At 40.1% G+C, this 21084-nt stretch overlaps 1 pseudogene; it reads right to left on the bottom strand.

The window, feature by feature from the left end:
* The window catches only part of LOC126456903 (lysosomal alpha-mannosidase-like), a 225133-nt pseudogene that overhangs the window by 136411 nt on the left and 67638 nt on the right, over positions 1-21084 (bottom strand).

The raw sequence follows: 21084 nt of genomic DNA on the forward strand, positions 1-21084 counted from the left end.
TCCAACTAGTATTGTATGGTCTGAGTATTTATCCACTGCTGACCAAAGGCTCTCTTTGAATGACTCTATAATTATCACAGTGGAGTTGAGTGGCCAGTAAAAACATCCAATAATTAACCTGGTTTCACCTACACATGACTGGAGAACTTCACTGTCACATTCCACATTGACCTAGATGGAGACAATATTTTTGTCAACTGCAATGAGCACTACCCATCCTGTTGCCTCTAATCTGTATTTATGATAAGCATTTCATGGGTTGCTAAATATCTCAGAGCTTTCCACTTTGTGTTTCAACCAGCTCTCAGTCCTATGATTAATTTCAGCACAAGAGCCTTCCTGAAGGGCAGTAAATTCAAGAACTTTGTTATGAATATTTTGACAGTTTACCAATAAAATTTTGACAGTCAAAGTGACTATACTCTGAATGTGATCGGACTTCCCATTCTGTCTGTCAACTGGCATGTGTTCACTAGAGTTCCTCAAACTATTGTCAATCCTGAAAAACCCTCATGTGCACTCCACAAGTACTCTGATACCCAATTAGCTGCTTCCTTCATGTAACGCACCCCTGACCTAGCAAGGGGAGTCCTACAAATCCTCCCCCCCCCCTCCCCCCCAATAGCACTGGACTAGAAATCTGCAACAGGCAGGGATGTCTCCACACCTCAGATGTGTGCCCCCCCCCCCCCCCCTGGCAGACATACCAAGTGCACATTGGCTTTTTTCCAGCTCTGAATGCTATCTGTATAAGTGGCTCCAGAACATGCCCAACATTGGAGCTCCCAATAACTAGTAAATCTCTCCCCCTGTGTGTCTGCTGCTCGGGCCCTGCTGAAGCAGCAGCCACATGTCATTTCACAGGGTGAATGGTTGAGGCCAGATGGCCATTCTCCACATTGGCCTTAAGTGGGGAAAAACAAGCGACACCTAAGGTGTCCCATGTGATATGCCAGATTCTGCACCCTAAGGGAGCAATCCAAAGGTGACTGACCATAGCCAAAAGTGCATTTAGCTCTTTGTGAACTGGGGACAGCTCCTCCTGTGTCACACAAAGCATGCACACATCCTAACCATCCTTGCAAAACTAACACAGGAAGTAAACTACAAAAGCAGACAGAATCCCAGATATGCAATTTGCTACGCTCCTGATGTTTTGCCAGAGGATGCTGATGCATTAATGAGCTATGTAGCTGGCAGTTCAGTGAGCAACTACTGTGCTATAGACTGAAAGAATTTACCCTTACAAAAACATCACATTAAACCTCATAAAGAGAACAACATCCATGAAATGTAATAAATATACTAAGAGGAAAAGACAGAAAAAGATAAATGTGTAACATGCTGCTCTGTAAATGTATATCAAACAAGAGCTGTGGCCTCACTGAATGGCTTACTAAATGAAGACTGCAAGCTACAGTACATTGTTATTCTGCTGCTTTATGGGAATCAGTTAGCGTTCTTTAACGGGTCATTTCACACAGTTTCTTTAGTGGATATTGTTTCATGCTCATCAGGTGCAACAATTCAATTTGGTTTTGTTCACTTTATTTATATAAGTCAATATTTAAGATTTACTGGGAACATTATCTATACTTTCTCCTTCAGTTTCATCATCTTCATCCTCAACTGCTTCACTAATCTCATTTAGAACAGCATCAATAGTGTCCTTGTCATCTATGATCTGCAAAATTTGTTCATCATTGTTCATGGCTACCCAACAGTTTGAGTTTTAGAGATCAGTGTTGCACTATATAACATCACAGGCTGACTGGATGTCACTGCTGTTGAAATCTGTTACTACAGTATTCATCTTTTACATTTTGTTCAGTGGAACACTTGTTCCAGCAAGGTGGTCAGACTGATGTTTTGCCTCACCAGGCCTACTGAATATGTAAAACTCTTAAGGTTTACAGATTTCAAGAACATTTCTATTTCCACATCTGATTTTATTATTTAAATGAGCAATTCACAGTTAAAATGAGCCTTAAATGCTTGTATGATGCCCTGATCCAATTGCTGAATTAATGCCATTGTGTTTTTTTGGCAAAAGTAAAGTTTTATATTTTTCATCTTCTGTGTGGAACATGTCAGCAGGTGAATGATCTGGACAGTGTTCAAACATTAGTAGATCTTCTTCTCTCAGCTTGAGTGACCATAAATATTTTCTCACTGATGGAACACACTCTTCTTAAAACAACTGGTGAAAATGTTATATGTCATCCAGGCATTCTTTGAATGCCTTAAAGTGAATTGTAATGATGACACGTTTACATGTTTGAAGCATCTTGGGCTTTTATTTTTACCTCCACATAGAGGTTTCAGTTTACAGCTGCTTAATTTATTTGTGGCGAAGAGGAGGGCTATTCTGTCTTCATTCATTTTCATATCCATCTTATTTCCTGATTTTTTGTATCAAGAGTTCTGGTAGGGTAGCCATGTCCCATATTTGCCTTGATCTCCCTCATTTAAACACATTTTTTCATAATCTCACAGCTCCCATATCTTCAGGCTCATTGGATGTTTCTCTCCAGTTCTTAAATTTATTTTTTTTAATTTTGCATACACAGTCAGAATTCATTTAAACATTGGGCAATAGAGACAACTGATTCTATATTGACACAGTGTCTATCGATTATCTTAGAAATCTTGGCTTGGTGGTTAGACATGAGTTCATTCCAGCGCTAGTACTTACTGTGAATCATTGCTTAAGATTTTATGATGGGCAGTGAGGATGAAGATAAAACACCACCAAAAACTAAAATAAAATTTATGTGCACATATCTTACGAAGTGCAAAGCCTTTTATTCCTGGACTGGACCAGCACATTCAAATACTCATAAAGCAAACTGCTCAATATAGAAACGTGACTTTAGCATGGTGGCAAGAACTATTGAGTACAGTGCATGAATACTTAAGGTAATAAATTATTACTATGTATTCTAAAAAAAAAAGATGTATCTTTCTGTTCAGCACATAGTAATTGGTAATTGGCAATTTTCTGAGTTGAGTTCTTGTATTTTCTTACAGGTCACAAAAGCAAAGCAATGATGTCATTACTTAATCCAAGACAACTGCTTTCTTCAGCTCTCCTCATGTGAGCAACCTAGCAAATGGTGACATGAAAGCCATTGCTGGTGAACTTTCGTTAGTCTACCATACAGTACAACACAAACTAAGCCATATGAGTTTGGACTTGTGTGATAAAACTTTCAAAAAACCTGTTCAGTGCATCTAACATGTCAAAGAAAATAATTTGTGGGCAAATTAAAGCTGAAATGATCATAATGAACATATTGGCCCCAAGAAGTGTGAATGATCTTTTGGAAGTTTTAAATGACCACAAAAAGTGTAGCATGTTCATTTCCCTAGCAACAGATGTCTCCAGTCACCTAACAGGAAAATGTTTCCAGTTGTATTATGAATTTTTAGCAGAGTTCAAAACAAATTGTTGGATTTCATAGAACAGGTGGATAAAACTGCAATGCAAGTTCATAGGTTGCTAAAAAACTTAGTGAAGTCAAATTATTTGAATGTCAGTAATATATCATAATACTGTGCTGATGGTGCCAATATAAATTGTGGCAAGCACCATTCAGTCATGAAACAATTAAGTAATTAGAATGAAAAAATCCTCAAAGCCAGTTGTTTTAACTATGTACTTCATAATTCCATGAAATGTGAATGCCATTGTTTACAATATGTAGTTGTTGAAGTGTTAGTGTTGAAAACATATAGTCACTTTTCCTGTTCTGCCAAACGAAGGGAAACATTAAGATAATTTTTTGAGTTTGTTGATATTGAATGGGCTGAAATCCTGTGAGATGTAAATACTAGATGGTTATCTCTCACACCTGCTGTAGAAAGGCTTTTAGAAAATTGGGATCCTATAAAAAGCTACTTTAAAACCATAGATGATTCAGATTGTCCTAAAGTTTTGAAAAAGTATTTTTGTGATGAAAATACAGAAGTAGACTCAATTGTTCAGGCTTATAGTAGTTTCTTTGTAAATATTGGAAATATTTTCATTCAAAAAGCAAAGTATATGGTGAATTCCAATCTTAGTATTATGGAATCTCGTGATGCAAACTGTTGGTAATTAGTAAAGTTAGACAGTTCTTGATTCAAATCTGAAATCTGCTAGTGAGAAAAATGTCATTGAATTCTATGATTCTTTAAATTCTTACTTAATTAACAAATTTGTTGATAGTTTAAAGTGTCTAATCCCACTATGTCGTAAAAGGGAATTAACATTCAATGACATGCATGAAGTTATGGAATATATCAAGCTGGATTGTATGAATGAAGATGAATTATACAAGGAATTTTGTAGTTCCAATTATGTGATTAAATGTGTTGTCTCTTTAGAGGGTAGCATTAGCCAGAAATGGATAAAAGTTGTAACAAATTTGAAATCAAATAACGTGAATTCTGAATAGTTGGGTAAGCTAGTATGTTATGTTATGAATATACCAGGAAGTAACGTTCGTGCCAGGAGAATATTTTCTCATATGAATAATAAGTGGATAGATATAAGAAACAGAAGTAGTACAAACCTAATCAAGTCTGAACTGCAAATTGCCATGAATTTTCCTTATTCATGCAGTTAATTTGCTAAAAATGATATAAAACTACTGACTGAGGCAAAATCTGTTGTAAAATATGTGTATTTGGAATGTATAATTAAATAGTTTTCTTTTACAAATACTGCTTTGATTTTTGGTGGAATTTCACTGATGTAAGGCTCTACAGGTTGCATGCAGCTGTACGGTACGTAACACGCACTCGCCAGCCATCCTGTCTGGAATGCTGACAATTTGCTTGGTCAGTAGACGCACGTCCGGCAGCACTGCGATGGAGAGTACTCCACTGGCCACCGTCCACAGTGTGCAGTATTAACTAGCGTGGCCTTGGGTGCAAATGTCTCTTTCCTTAGCTCACCATTGAGCCTTTGAGACGACTGTAATTAGCCACTGTTAGGATGTCAAACACAGTGATGATGGGTACGTGTAGTGTGCATGTTTTATAGTCCGCCTTTGTTAATAAAATTGTTTAAACTTACTTCTCATGTTTGCATATTGCCGTACCTCAAGAATTCACCACTTACAAATCCTGATAAAATATTTCTTTTAATTATCATCCAGGGATACAACACAAACTACACCCTCTTATACTGTGCTCTTAATCTACCTTATTTTTTGTCAAGGATAATATTATCTCCCTTATTTTCTTTTAAAAAGGTTGGTCATTCTAAGTCCAGGTTGGAAGCAATTAATAATAAAGCACCATTTCATCACAGTTATATGCTTGATGATCATTTAAATTTTTACCTACTGCTACTTTGCATAAAATTTCAGGAAACTATGAAGCAAATTCACTATCAAGACCTTGCTTCTTAATGACGATGGAACACACAAATTGCGTCAAGATTCAATACATCATCCTCCAGCCGAAATGTCTCCAAGGGTCTATTGCTGCGTTGGTCACCTCATGGCCATTTGGAGAATTTCACAGTTACATTTCCATCTTGAAAACCATTCATCAGATGGAATAGAATCTTTGCTGCCATGTACATCAATGTGACATTTTTCAGCTTGAGCTTTAATAATTGGCCCTGAAAGTGGCAGACCATTACTTTTCTGCATTAAAAACCACCTTTAAATGCATTTGCCAAGTTTACTGTCTTTTCCTCATTTAGTCATTTTTTCTGTTCATTCCCACATCACTTTCGACTGTGTTTACGAGGCTTCTATGTTTATTCTCGTCTTTCACCTATCCCCTGATTGTTCCTTCAGGTACACCATAATCACATGTTGATAAACTTGTTTTCTTTTCACCATTCTTAACACAATCAATAATTTTTATTTTATCACTTGCAGACCACTCTTTCCATTTCTGTGACATTGATACAAGCATATAGCAATCTATAAAATGAATGAATAATTCATGATCAACATGATGATTGTGTTCATTTTAATTATTGCCAAGCACTGTTGCATAGTCATTTTGTTGACTGCATCTGAACGGTAGCTGTGATGTGTATTCCAAGCTTCTGTCCAATAACAATCCTGGTATGTTGATAAGACAAGCCAATGGCTAAGTTTAACTTGATTCATCTATTTTGGTTATTGTTTAGAGAGCTTGGAGGTTGCAGCAGTAGATTTTACTTCAGAAATGTTACATTCAGACTACAATAAGATTTTTTTCAAGTTCATAAAATATACTGAGAGGTAGAGAAATCGTTCATAAATGATATTTTAGTTTGGGGGATGTACTTAATACCATTTTATATCAAAGGCTGCTGTATATCAGACCACATTATATCAGGCTTCTACTGTATGTGTATGTATATTGTGATGGAGCAGTTGAAATGCCTCACTCCTTGGAGACGTACCTACAAGATGACTGATGGTGAATACTAATACCTTTCTTATTGCTCAGTATTGTGTAATCAGCATCTTTTTTCTAAGCAAGTAGTTACCCCAGAAAATTATTCCATGAGATATTATTGAGTGAAAATACAAGGGGTGTTTGAAAAGCCCGTGCGAAGATAAAAACTACTTACGTGTTTGGGGTAATCCATTTTTATTTTTCAAATTAGTCTCCTTTTAGACTTATACATTTTGTCCAACACTGTTCTAATTTGTAGATCCCTTCTGAATAATAGGAATTGTCCAAGTCTGCAAAATAGCTATTAGTTGCTGCAATCACCTCCCCGTTTGAATAAAAGCTTTGTCCCGCCAGCCATTTTTTCAAATTGGGGAACAAATAGTACTCCTAAGGAGCCAAGTCTGGAGAATAGGGGGGATGTGAAACGAGTTGGAATCCTATTTCGATTAATTTTGTGACCACAACTGCTGAGGTGTGTGCTGGTGCATTGTCATGATGGAAAATGACTTTTTTGCGATCAATCGCCATCGTTTTTCTTGCAGCTCGGTTTTCAAACTGTCCAATCATGATGAATAATATGCAACTGTAATAGTTTTACCCTTTTCCAGATAGTCAATGAGGACTATCCCTTGCGAATCCCAAAAGACAGTCTCCATAATCTTTCCGGCCGAAGGAATGGTCTTTGCCTTTTTTTGTGCAGATTCTCCATTGGTAGCCCATTGTTTAGATTGTTGTTTAGTCTCAGAATATAGTAATGTATCCATGTTTCATCCACAGTGATGCAACAATACTTAAATTCCTGTGGATTATTCCTGAACAGCTACAAACCATCCTTGCAACACTTCACACGATTCTGTTTTTGGTCAAGCATGAGCAATCGAGGAACCCATCTTGCGGATAGCTTTCTCAAGTCGAAATGTGTACACAAAATATTATGTAACCATTCATTCAAGGTGCCAACAGCACTAGCAAGCTCATGCACCTTAACTCTTCTGTCATCCATCACCATATCATGGATTTCATCAACGATTTCTGGAGTCGTAACCTCTGCAGGGAGTCCAGAACGTTCAGCATCACTTGTGCCATATGGCCACTCCGAAAATTTTGAAACCACTTATAAACTGTTCTAATCAAAGGTGTAGAGTCACCTTAATGTTTATCAAGCCTCTCTTTAGTCTCCTGAGGCGTTTTGCCTTTCATAAAGTAATGTTTAATCACCACACAAAATTTTTTTTGTCCAGTTTTTGACAATCACTCGACTTCCTTGATTCACACCAATGCCAAACACAAAGAAATATACCAATATGACTGAAACTTAGTGTGCATTCTATCCAAAGATGCTACTAACTAAACATTACCTCGATACACGCTGGTGGTGCCATCTCTTGGACTTTGCACAGACTTTTCAAACATACCAAATATCTTGAGACATTGATTCATTTGCTTCCAAGACTAACAAGGATACAAAGGGCAAAAGCAGCTGCAGTTAATTGTTTGAAGAGCTTACTAATATGATTCTTCCAGTTTTTTCAGCAATATGTACACCTAAAAATCTGAAGCATTCTACTCTGTTTATTGACTCCTGTTCATGTAGTATATCATTTGTTGCTGTGACTCTGTCATATAGAATTGAATATAATGTGTTTCCTCCAAATTTAAGGAGAATCCATAATCAGAGCTTCTTTGAAAACCATTTATAAAATGTACCAATTCTGCTTGATGAATGGTAAGTGGAGATCATTCACATATACAAGGTGTCACTCCTAAAAGTTATCACATGTTTTCTATGGTATTTTGGAAAATATTTGCAATTTCATTTTTCAATGTGTAGCTGGACTCAGTCCAAACAAATACTGCTTGTTTTATTTTTCCCATGACCCCGGCATAAATGTGAAGCAAGAGTTTGTTTCCCATCAAAAACAAAATGATTTTTAAAGTGGAATTTTATATGCACATGATATAGAGTGGTCTCAGATTAGTTATTGCAATTATCAGTGTGCATTAATGGGGACAGTAAAACACAAAGAATAATCAGTACTCTGTCAGTGACTCAGCAACACTGCCACATGGTAGTAAGAGTCAGGCCAGGCCAGGCAGTGCTATCGCTGCTGGATTACAATTTATTTTTCATGTTTTAAAGTCCCTCTTAATACATACTGATAAGACAAATATCACATTAGACTAGTTGGGGACTATTCTATTGAATGGTCACTTCAGAGTCCACTGAGTAATTTGTCATATTTAGTCAAACAGATCTTGGCCCAAGAAAATTGTGATGTATACAAGATCCCATGCCAGCATTGGAAATTTTTTATTGGGCAGACATGTTACACTGTGCAAGTATGCTGTGTTGAACACCATCAGTCTACACATATGGCCAAACCTGATAAATCAGCGGTAGTGGAACATTGCCAGAACATGAGATATCACATGTTTTATGAGAGTGATTATTCTGGGATTGTGTTTTTAAGGAGGACACACATTCTCATAATGCAACATCTTATCAACTGGGATGTCAGTTTTCAACTGAGCTTGGCTTGTAATCCAGCATTGGTTGCCATTAAATTAAAACAGGAGAGACAAAATCCTCAAATTTATGACCAAGCACAGTACACTGCAGACAGTTAGTTCAGCTTCTAGCCACAGGAGCATCTGTCAGCACTGTCATTGTCCACTAAAGATAAGTGGAAGGCTACCAGGAGGTGTGGGATTTGAGCACTACTTCCATCCAACTGTGAGCATATCTTAGAACATGCATAGTTCCTGGTCCTGATCTGACAAAAATTTTGATGCCGTCACATGATTATCACCAGTCGCATCTTACAGCAGTGAAAACAGCACCTACCACTAGCTGAAGATATGGAACAGTTGTTTCGATGAAATGCTGTGGGACTTGTGCAATATTATCTGGTGACAAACCCAATAAATGTGTTTGCTGCCCATCTGGAGCCAAACTGTTATGGGCTAAGTAAATTGTTTCCATTTAAATGTGAGATTATTATTCAGCACACTGCTTTTTTCAGCATTTTTGAAAGTAAGCTAGGTGATAATTATTTAAGGCTTAATTTTAAACTTTCTTATAAAGAGTATTAACCAATTATTTGGTGACATTGATGCTAAATAAATACAAATACAATGCAGTTAATCTTCCTCTTAAATATTGGTGTTGTCCACATATAAAATAAGCATCCTTACTTACTATTTATGCCCACTCCACTTGTGAACAGAACAGTAATAGTGTGATACAGTGAATGCATGTGTGATCAGTACATCATATTTCTATAATACGGGCAAAGATGTAGGTGTATGAACTTACCTAAGTTAACACTCCCTTGCCAAATCATTTGTGTGGTTTTTGTAGCAAAGCGATTATTGAGGTCTTGGTAATCAGCTCTTGCAAAGAACAAGCCATCATATCCGAACTGGCTGAACAGGGATGCCATTTCCCGAGAATGTCCAAATGGGTCAATCTGCCATCCTACATGAGGACGACCACAGGCTCCAAATGTGTCATTCAGTTTCCTGAGAAATGGTTATATTAATTAAGATCCTCTTAATATATTAACACAAGTTTACAAAGTCTTGAGGAATGGCAAAGATGAATCAGAGACAGTTGCCCATAAATGACATGGATTGCATAAAAACCACTCCTATTCCTGTGTTAAAATAAAATATATCCATCCTTTCTGGGTGCACTTCATTCTAAACACTGTGACTTATTCATTAGTGATAATGTTGTTACACAGTATTTTTGTTTCATTATCCCCTCATGAACACTGAACATTGCCAAGGTGAGATGGCTTGCATGTCATTACTACACAGACAGCCACACCATAGGTGCAACCAAATTGGATGGGTATCCGTAAAGACATGACGCAAATATAGGGTTCCTGAAAATTGGCAGCACCCTTTTGAGCAGCTGCAGAGGCAACAGCATGGTGACTTACCAATCTCTCCTTGTAACATTATCCAACATGGCTCTCTGATGTTGGTATTATAAATGGTTGAAAGCAAGGACAAACTACAGCATTTATGTTTCCCAAAACTGTGTAGCTCTACTGTATGGCTTAATGATGATAGCAGCCTTTTAAGTAAAATATTACAGGGGTAAAATAGTCCCCCACTTGAATATCCAGAAAGGGACTACTTAGGGGGATGTTGTCATCAGGAGAAATAAAATTAGCAGTCTACTGGTTTCACGTACTGTACAGATAGTTTAGCAAATTGAAAAAGAGGGCTGGATAGATTGAAACTAGATGTGGTGGGAATTAGTTAAGGGCGGTGGCTGGAAGCACTGGACTTCTAGTCAGGTTAGTGGAGGGTTATCAACACAAAATCAATGCATGAGTAGTTCTTAGTTAGAAAAGAATTTCTAATAAAGAAAAATTTGTTAACATCAAAGATAACTTTAATTTTTAGGAAGTCTTAAGATATCTGTATGGAGAGTAGCCTTGTACTGAAGTGAAACATGGACATAAACAGTTGAGACAAAAACAGAATAGAAGCTTAAATGTGGTGCTGCAGAAGAATTCTGAAAATTAGATGAGTAGACTGAATAAATAATGATCAAAAGACGAGATTGGTTGATGGGACACATCCTGGAGCATCAAGGAATCATCAAGTTGATATTGGAAGAAGGCATGGAAGGAAAAAATTGTAGAGGGAGACCAATGCTTGAGCACAGGAAGCAGGTTCAAAGGGATGGAGGCTGCAACAGCTAATGTAGAGTCAAAGGAGGCTGCACACATTATACTCTTGTGGAGAGCTGCATCAAACCAGTCTTAGGGCTGAAATCTACAGCATGTCATTTAAAACTACCTGATAAGCTTATTTTAGGTTAAGATTAGTCCACCTTTGTCAAATGAGCAAAATATTAGGGGGGGGGGGGGGGATTCATAAAATTATTATACTACAAAAAGATATATATTTTTTGTTTATGTGAATACATGTTATCATAATTTGTTCTGTTGTGCTGTTGAGTAAATGTCATTTTTTGTAAATTATTTTTGATTTAATTTTCTATGTTTCGATCTTAGTATGACTATATATTTACTGATGTACATTGGAACAATGTTAACTGAGTGCAGTTGTCTTGCATGTGTGTGACGGGAAGGAACGAAGGAGAACTGTAAAATTTTCTCGAGCTGCATTCAAACGGAATGTATTTCACTGAGTGAACATTGTAAATTTATGGTAGCAAAGCATCTAGAACTATTAAATATGAAAATTATGTGTGAATCTGTTTTTCGTCTATGTTATTTCAAGCAAAATGTCAACCTACAGGGTTTTCCAGACCTAAAAGAGAACCTGGTTTGCAGACAGAAGAAATTCAAACAACAGATTAAAGGGGATCATTAAAAAACAAGATGAGTATTTTTTTGTTAAAACTATCACTAGAGCTGGCCAACAATATTTTGTCTCCATAAACATTTATTACAATTAATGGTCTTCCAATTGTACATAACAAAGGAGGTCATTAAAGTGGTGCCATTGTGACCAGATTACTTGTACATTTGGATTTTTGACTGAGTTTACGTTTCAGGTGCCCAAAAAGTATCGAATTGTGTTGCAAAGTGAAATGATTTTAAACCAAATACAATTTTACATACTACATGTGGAGGAGTTTTGGAATGATGCAACACTATGGACATACATGGTTGTAAAAGGTTGAAGAGCTATTACCAAAGTTGACACTACCTACCCAATCCAGAACAATAATAAGTTAAGTACCACACCAATTAAAACATATATTTTTGTATTTTTTCAGTGCAGTGTTGTGTGAACATTTTGACCAGTTTTTTCTTGCATTGATAATTTATGAACAAATTTACAAAAAATGGATTGTGATCAGAACAATGAAATAAATAGGCCGAACCTACCAGCTTTAACTAGTGATGTTTCAGGATGTATTAGATAACAGTCAATCTAAACAGTTAAATGAAATCAGTGTAGACTCAGGATTTTTTAACAGTAGCATGTTAGATTCGAGTCCAGACCATGAGAAACAAGTACAGTTGCATGTAAGTGAAACAACGCTGGGTGAAAAATGCAAACAGTTAAATGTACAAGACATGTTTACTGCATTAATGTAGTCAACGGAAAAAAATAGTGAAAAACTTGAAAAAAATCTGTCATCAATTGAAAAAATTTGTGAAAAAACTTGAAACGTCAATAGTTTCAGAATGTAATCTCATTAGAGCAGAGCTTAATGCACAAATTTCTAATGTTAAAAAAGTCTTAATTGGTGTGTTTTCTCAAGTGAAAGCTACAGATGAACATGTGAAAAAAGTAGAGGGGTGAGTAGAGGCTTCAGATTCCAAAATACAATTTTTAGAGACAAAAATAGGGGAAGTGGACAAGGATCTCAGATGTGAGATAGGTGCTGTTAAATGTGAATGTGAAATGTTGAAGTTAGAGGTAAAGATGCTGTTGGAGACACTAGTAAACAAGCCGCAACCTTTATAAATAAGCTACATGAAAAAATAGACAGTGTTGCCTCAGATGTAGATGAAAAAGTTCAGAAGATAGCCGAGATAACAGACTCAAATGTGTTAGACTTACATAGTGATGTCACTATTATCAAAAAACAAGGACAACAGTTACAAGATGGGGCTTATCTAAAAACAGTCTGTAATGTAGGACACCCAAGCTATCCTACTATGCCACTTCCCTGGTGACAAACATTTTCATCGAGTTGATTTTATACAACATTTCTGTGATAGCTTTCCCCCTGGTATGAGTGATGAATTAAAAATTAAGTTCATTAAAAGATCAATAGAAGGGGAAGCCTTGCCATGGCCCAACTGACTCGACTGTAGCAATTTATCCATGGATGAACTTGAAAAGTGTTCCTTGAAGAAGTTTTGGTCTGACACTGAACAGGCAGAGATAAAGAGTGACTTTTTAAATGGTCTGATAACTGGAAGCAGAGAGGGGGTATGAAAGAGTTTTGCAAATACCAGATCATGAAACTTGCACACTTAGACCAACCTTTTGGTGAAGTAACTCAAATACATGCACTTCAGAAAAGGCAACCAGAAAGAATTCAAATGGGGTTAGCTTACGGGCCAGGTGATTCCGTAGACCAGTTCCTAAAATATGTAGAAAAGTTGGACAGGGCATATAACAGGCTTGGCCAACATAGTAATGATTTCAGGAGGCAAAACTGGAGTAACCACAATCATAATATAAATACTAATAGCAATGACAGTTTTATCTAAGAACATAACAACAACATGTTGGGGAGGAATGACAAGAATCCAAATAATTTCAGAAATAATCAGTATGTGGGACCAAACCATAGGGACCATCAATTCCTATTCCTATCATCATTTCTGTTCCTAGAATTTCTATTCTCATAAAAATGAGAAGAGAAACTCTGGGAACAGGAACGGTGATAGGAATTTGGAAAACAGAGGTGGACAGTGGACTAATAATAAGCAGTCCCCCCCCACATGTGAGAGTTAATGACAGTAGAGGTGACAGGTTAAACTGAAACCCTCTCGGTTGTCGGAAACAATGGTGAACATTCATTTTGGGCAGTAAACAGAAACATAAAACCTATAAAACACTTATTATGTAAAATTCAGAGAGTTAATACTTATCTGATTGTTTTTATGAGTACAAAAGTAATACGGGAGGATGTTTTTCTGATTTTAGTAAAAAAATAAAATAAAATAAAAAAGTTTTTCAATTATTCCAAAGTGGTAAGGTAATGTAATTTTACAATATGTAAAAGTATATCAAATTATATCTAAAAACAAAGATGATATAACTTACCAAACGAAAGCGCTGGCATGTTGATAGACACACAAACAAACACAAACATCCACACAAAATTCAAGCTTTCGCAACCAACAGTTGCTTCATCATTGTGTCTGTGTATGTGCGGATGGATATGTATGTGTGTGCAAGTGTATGCCTGTCCTTGTTTCCCCCTAAGGTAAGTCTTTCCGCTCCCAGGATTGGAATGACTCCTTACCCTCTCCCTTAAAACCCACATCCTTTCGTCTTTCCCTCTCCTTCCCTCTTTCCTGATGAAGCAACTGTTGGTTGCAAATGCTTGAATTTTGTGTGTATGTTCGTGTTTGTTTGTGTGTCTATCAACATGCCAGCACTTTCGTTTGGTAAGTCACATCATCTTTGTTTTTAATATAATGGAAGGAAACATTCCACGTGGGAAAAATTATATATAAAAACAAAGATGAGGTGACTTACCGAACAAAAGCGCTGGCAGGTCAATAGACACACAAACAAACACAAACATACACACAAAATTCAAGCTTTCGCAACAAACTGTTGCCTCATCAGGAAAGAGGGAAGGAGAGGGGAAGACGAAAGGAAGTGGGTTTTAAGGGAGAGGGTAAGGAGTCATTCCAATCCCGGGAGCGGAAAGACTTACCTTAGATATGTGTGGATGGATATGTGCGTGTGTGCGAGTGTATACCTGTCCTTTTTTCCCCCTAAGGTAAGTCTTTCCGCTCCCAGGATTGGAATGACTCCTTACCCTCTCCCTTAAAACCCACTTCCTTTCGTCTTCCCCTCTCCTTCCCTCTTTCCTGATGAGACAACAGTTTGTTGCGAAAGCTTGAATTTTGTGTGTATGTTTGTGTTTGTTTGTGTGTCTATCGACCTGCCAGCGCTTTTGTTTGGTAAGTCACCTCATCTTTGTTTTTATATATCATCTTTGTTTTTAGATATATTTTTCCCACGTGGAATGTTTCCCTCTATTATATTAGTATATCAAATTATGTTGAATACCCTGAGTAACTAGTAAACATGTGCATGTAAAAGGTTACATAATTTCAGGAGTAATGAAATTAGTACACAGAGTAAACACAATTTTTGATAAATTTTGAGGAAGCATGTGGGATAAGATAAGATAAGATACTTTATTGTCACATAATATGTTTTTATACAATCATTCGATTGAGAACATTGGTGACTCGTCAGTCTTTAACCTAAGTTGTTACAGTATTTTCTACAGAGTGGTCCATTGATAGTGACGGAGCCAAATATCTCACGAAATAAGCATCAAACAAAAAAAACTACAAAGATGAGATTCGTCTAGCTTGAAGGGGGATACCAGATGGCACTATGGTTGGCCCGCTAGATGGTGCTGCCATTGGTCAAAAGGATAACAACTGCGTTTTTTAAAATAGGAACCCCTATTTTTTATCACATATTCATGTAGTATTTAAATAAATATGAATGTTTTAGTTGGACCACTTTGTTCGCTTTGTGATAGATGGTGCTGTAATAGTCACAAATGTATAAGTACGTGGTATCACGTAACATTCCGCCAGTGCAGATGGTATTTGCTTCGTGAAACATTACCCATGTTAAAATGGACCATTTATCAGTTGCAGAAAAGGTCTGAGGAAGATGTTTGGGTTGGTTTCACCAAACAACATTCCCATTTTACAGTGGTTCATTTATTCATCTCTTTACACAAACTAGGCTTAGGCAGAACTGGATGGCAGAACTGCACAAAGATAATGTTTAGCTTAGTTCAACATCAAGACATGCAAGGCAGAATTTTAGGTCGAATAGCACTTCGCTGATGAAGCGTTGCCAGGTCTGGGTTGCATTTTTCAGACTGAAGGGCATGAATCGAAACTGAAATAACCTGATTGGGGTGGTGATTGCTGTCTTCTCGATGTCTTCAGGAGCCATGGGGATCTGGTGGTAGGCCCGTTTGCAAACAATGACAGAGTACGTGGTCGCACCTGTGAGGGAACTGGTAAAGTTGGCAGTGTTGGGTATGGGGTAGGTGTCCATAATTGTTTGTACGTTTAGTCGATGGTAGTCCCCGCACATGCGACAGGACCAGTCTTTCTTGGGTGTCATATGAATGGACGTACACCAGCTAGTGGCAGAGGGTTCAATGACACCAGAGCTAGAACTTCAGAAATCTGCACTTGGGACAAAGTTGACGTGGTTTACTGGAGATCGGGCGGCCTGGTGTGAGGTGAAGTTTGTGAACCGTGCTATTGGTGATGACAGAAATGTTGCTGGTGGCACGGGAGGTGGTTTGTTTACAATGTGAGGCGGGCAGGGCAGGCGAGGCGTGGTCGTGGGGTTCGGAGCCATTCGGCAGATCTGACGGGAGCTGAGGCAGCAAAGTATCCTAGCAGTCAACGCGACAAGATGGCCGCCAACCCGAAGCATTGGCACCGTGATCGGGTGAGTTCGGTAGAGTTCGTAAGCTGTTAGTGAGTCCATTGTCCGAGGGTGCGACCTGCGGCAGCACGGTCGCAGGCAAAACGCTTGGCGTGAGTGCATTGTTTGTGTTGTCGGTGGCGGTCACACAGCAGTGTGCAGGAGCCGAAGTTGCATAGCTTTAGGTGCTGTCCACGAGGGGTGGGGTAGGAGCCGTCAGTTCGGGAACACATTACGCTCGTCGCGCATGCACACTTGTGTCTGGCCGAGTGTCAAACGCTGCCGTGCAGAACTGTCAGTACACGTTATGGCAGTCTTGATAGCACAGTTGCGAGGGGTAGTGAGAGGTAAACACACGGAAGCTGTATTTCTAGGATTGCAAGCAGATTCGGTGCACTTACTGACCTTGCTTTGTCCTTGCTGTAGTGTCTGTAATTCCTTTGCTGCATCGGAGAGCTAGAGCTGTGTTTTGTGGAGCCTGAGGGAGAGCTCGAGGTTTTCCTTGTGCAGGCGATTATGTGTTTGAGCTCGACAAGGCACTTATGCGTGGTTTCATGTAACGTCGTCGACAGAGACGAGCATGTATGGATGAGATGAGCCCGGACCGATGTGTCACGGGGTGGGTTGCTCGACAGAGCACAGGGGAAGTGAGTCTTGGATGGATGATCAAACACGGTGTTTCGCACTAGGTCTGGTGAAAGTTTGTGGGGTCGCAAGAAGTTGATGCCTATTGTAGGTTCATCGATTTCGCACATTAAAAAACTCCACTCGAGTTTGCAGTTTGCAGAGAGTGAGACAACGTGTGAGGTTGGACCTGAGCGTCATAGTTTAATGGTATTAACGGCTTGCAGTGAAGTATGGTGAGGGTGGATGTTCGACAGTGCTAAGGACGTAGGCAGCAGCGAAACATCAGCACCTGTGTCCACTAGGAAAAGGTGACCCGACGAAATGTCTTTAATGCAAAGTCATCCGCAATTATCTGGTCGTTTCCGGACAGAATGCACCAGTGTGGGGGAGGGGGGGAGGGGGGGGGGTTGCCTGTCATGTTGTGCGCAGGAGGCGGCAACCGAACCTACCTGCGACTGGCATTTGGGAAGTAGCAGGGTGGTCTGCAGTTCCGTGCCGCCTCACCAAACTGTGTGTGGAAGTAACAGTATGGGTAGTGCGGTCACATTTCCTGCAGAAAGTTCGTTGCCAGAGGCGGTGGCTGAGGTTCGATGGCTGCAGCATGTTCGGTTGCAGGAGGGGCCGTGACTGTGGTGGAGCCGGTGACATCACAGTTACTTATTTACTGCTTCCCGGGGCGAGCGGAACAGTCGGCACATTACGGCCCCGACCGCGTCTGGCGACGGGACGAGGAGCCTGAACCTGAGACTTGTCAGGTAGGCAGTGGCTGGCGGAATACAGCAGCGATGCATCATGTAGCTTGTCAGCAATTGTCATTCTTTGCTCGATAGGTTCAGGAGACCTTTGAGCCAGAGCAAAGTGGATGTGAGGAGATACTTTATCTGCACAGATGGCAAGGAGAGCAGTGTCAGAGGATGGATCGGCGCTGACCAGGGCACGTAGCCGTCTCCAGAGCTGGGAGGGTTTGTTGTTGCCTACTTGCTCGACACGGAGCACTTGCCGTATTCTTGCCTCAGTTGAGTGTGCAAGCCGACATAGAACAGTCTCTTTGGCTAGAGTGTACCTGCTAGATGAGTCCGGGGCATCGACCAGGTCAGCAATCAAGTCCTCCTGGTCGTGCAGGTGGGTGATGAGGCACAGAAACCTGGTTGACTCATTGAGTTTGTAATGGTCGAACACTTCATCCACAATTTTGAACCAGGTTGTTGCTCTGTCGGGATTAAACGACGGCAGCGTTTGTAAGCATTGTAGAATGTTCGGTAGAACAGGTTGAGTTGAGTTCATCGGGGCACTGCCTGAATCGAGCTGTTGTTACTGTAGTATTCCAGGAGAGTGTGCCTCCAGGGGATGTGGCAATGATGGCTGTTCAGGTGGCAGCGTGAAGGTGACATGTTGTGGTTGAGCGCGATCCGTCGTGACGCGGAAGGCCGACGCAGGTGAGACACCGTAATGTGTCGATTGCAGTTGCGGAAGCTCAACACATTTCGGGTGTGCTCGAATTGATGCATCGTGAAAGACTAAAGTGGATGAGGCACCGAGATGTGCTAGGAACAGGAGTGGAAGCTCGACTGGAGCCGGTGCATGGACGACAGGTGAGAGAAAGTTCAAAGTTTTAGTTCACGGAAAGCTCGAGATTTGATCAGAGCCAGGGCAACCTCAGTTGCAGGGAGGCTGCGGAGGTGCTGGCTGTCCAGAAGCACAGTGTGGAAAATGATGTCAAATGTAGGACGGAATGTGCGAATGTTCACTGTTCGTAGTCACTCCACTCAAAATGGTGTGCGGATAAGGTGAATGTCATGGCACAAAACACTGAGGCATAGCAGTGGGATGGAGGTGGAGGTCAGGCACAGATAACAAGTTATTGTTCCTGTTGCAGTCCGAGGTATCGAAGTAGGAAGGCATGTGCTGATGCTGAACCGAGGCAGGCGTGGGTGTGGTCAGATGCTGAGGAGGTGGACCTGTGAACGAAGCAGTTCCAGCCACGTGGCAAGTATCCACGTGGTACTGCATGGATTGCAGCATGGCAAATAGTTGTCCTGGCAGTAGTAGGTTGTCCGATGAAGCATTTGCAGAAATCTGCATTGGTCCTGCACTGCACGTAGATCTGTAAGAGGTAACTGCACAGTCAATGAGGGAGGGCTCATGTGGAGGGAACAAAAGCGTTTTATAGCCACAGTCATGTAAATTCCTAACCTCACTTATTGTTTCAGGCTCAAAAACGTCCGGCGCAATCGGCGTAAATGTCTAATGAGAGGCATCGTGTTGCAGTCCTGTCAGGTGTACATCACCCGCAACACGATGCATGTCGATCACAAAATCCGGAGTTAGGTGTTGGGCCGAAGTCATTGTTCGAATGTTGTGTTGATGTAATACACGTGAAAATAACCAACGCGGAGGCCGCGGACACAGTAAAACGGCAAAAACGGAAGACCTTACAACTCGGGTTCACCAGTGAGGAGGATGTTTGGATCAGTCTCACCAAAAAACACTCCCATTTTACAGTGGTTCATTTATTCACCTCTTTACACCAACAAGGCTTACACAGAACTGGATGGCGGAACTGCACAAAAATAATGTTTAGCTTAGTTGAAAGATGATATTCAGATCGATACTGGTGTCGACCTCATCGGTGCCACTGGTTGATATCGTGTGATCAAAATGCCCAACAGGCATGTGCAATGTATGCTGCTCGGTATCCTGGACAACATCATCCAAGTGTCTGGACCTTTCGTCGGATAATTACATTATTTAAAGAAACAGGAAACGTTCAGCCACATGTGAAACATCAGTCACAACCTGCAACAACTGATGATGCCCATGTAGGTGTTTTAGCTGCTGTCGTGGCCAATCTGCACATCAGTAGCAGACAAATTGCGTGAGAATTGGGAATCTCAAAAACTTCGGTTTTGAGAATGCTACATCAACATCGGTTGCACCCGTAGCATATTCCTATGCACCAGGAATTACATGGCGACGACTTTGAACATCGTGTACAGTTCTGCCACTGGGCACAAGAGAAATTACAGATGTAGGACAGATCATTAAATGATACAGAAAGTTAAAAATCACACACACACACAGATATATATTAAAAAGAAAGATGATGTGACTTATCATACGAAAGCGCTGGCAGGTCAATAGACACACAAACAAACACAAACATACACATAAAATTCAAGCTTTCGCAACAAACGGCTGCTTCGTCAGGAAAGAGGGAAGGAGAGGGAAAGACGAAAGGATGTGGGTTTTAAGGGAGAGGGTAAGGAGTCATTCCAATCCCGGTAGCGGAAAGACTTACCTAAGGGGGAAAAAAGGACAGGTATACACTTGCACACACACATATCCATCCGCACATACACAGACATAAGCAGACATTTGTAAAGGCAAAGAGTTTGGGCAGAGATGTCAGTCGAGGTGGAAGTACAGAGGTAAAGATGCGACCCATGAATAGGTTGGCATATGAGGGGGCCATCCTGGTACCCATGGCTGTTCCCTTTAATTGTTGGTATATCTGGCCTTTGAAAGTGAAGAAGTTGTGGGTCAGGATGAAGCCGGCTAAGGTAATGAGGAAAGAGGTTTTAGGTAGGGTGGCAGGTGATCGGCGTGAAAGGAAGTGCTCCATCGCAGCGAGGCCTTGGATGTGCGGAATATTTGTGTATAAGGAAGTGGCATCAATGGTTACAAGGATGGTTTTCGGGGGTAATAGACTGGGTAAGGATTCCAGGCATTCGAGAAAGTGGTTGGTGTCTTTGATGAGGGATGGGAGACTGCATGTAATGGGTTGAAGGTGTTGATCTACGTAGGCAGAGATATGTTCTGTGGGGGCTTGGTAGCCAGCTACAATGTGGCAGCCGGGATGATTGGGTTTGTGAATTTTAGGAGGAAGGTAGAAGGTAGGGGTGCGGG

Source organism: Schistocerca serialis, chromosome 1 (genome assembly GCF_023864345.2).
Source record: "Schistocerca serialis cubense isolate TAMUIC-IGC-003099 chromosome 1, iqSchSeri2.2, whole genome shotgun sequence".
In the NCBI taxonomy this organism is placed as follows: domain Eukaryota; kingdom Metazoa; phylum Arthropoda; class Insecta; order Orthoptera; family Acrididae; genus Schistocerca; species Schistocerca serialis.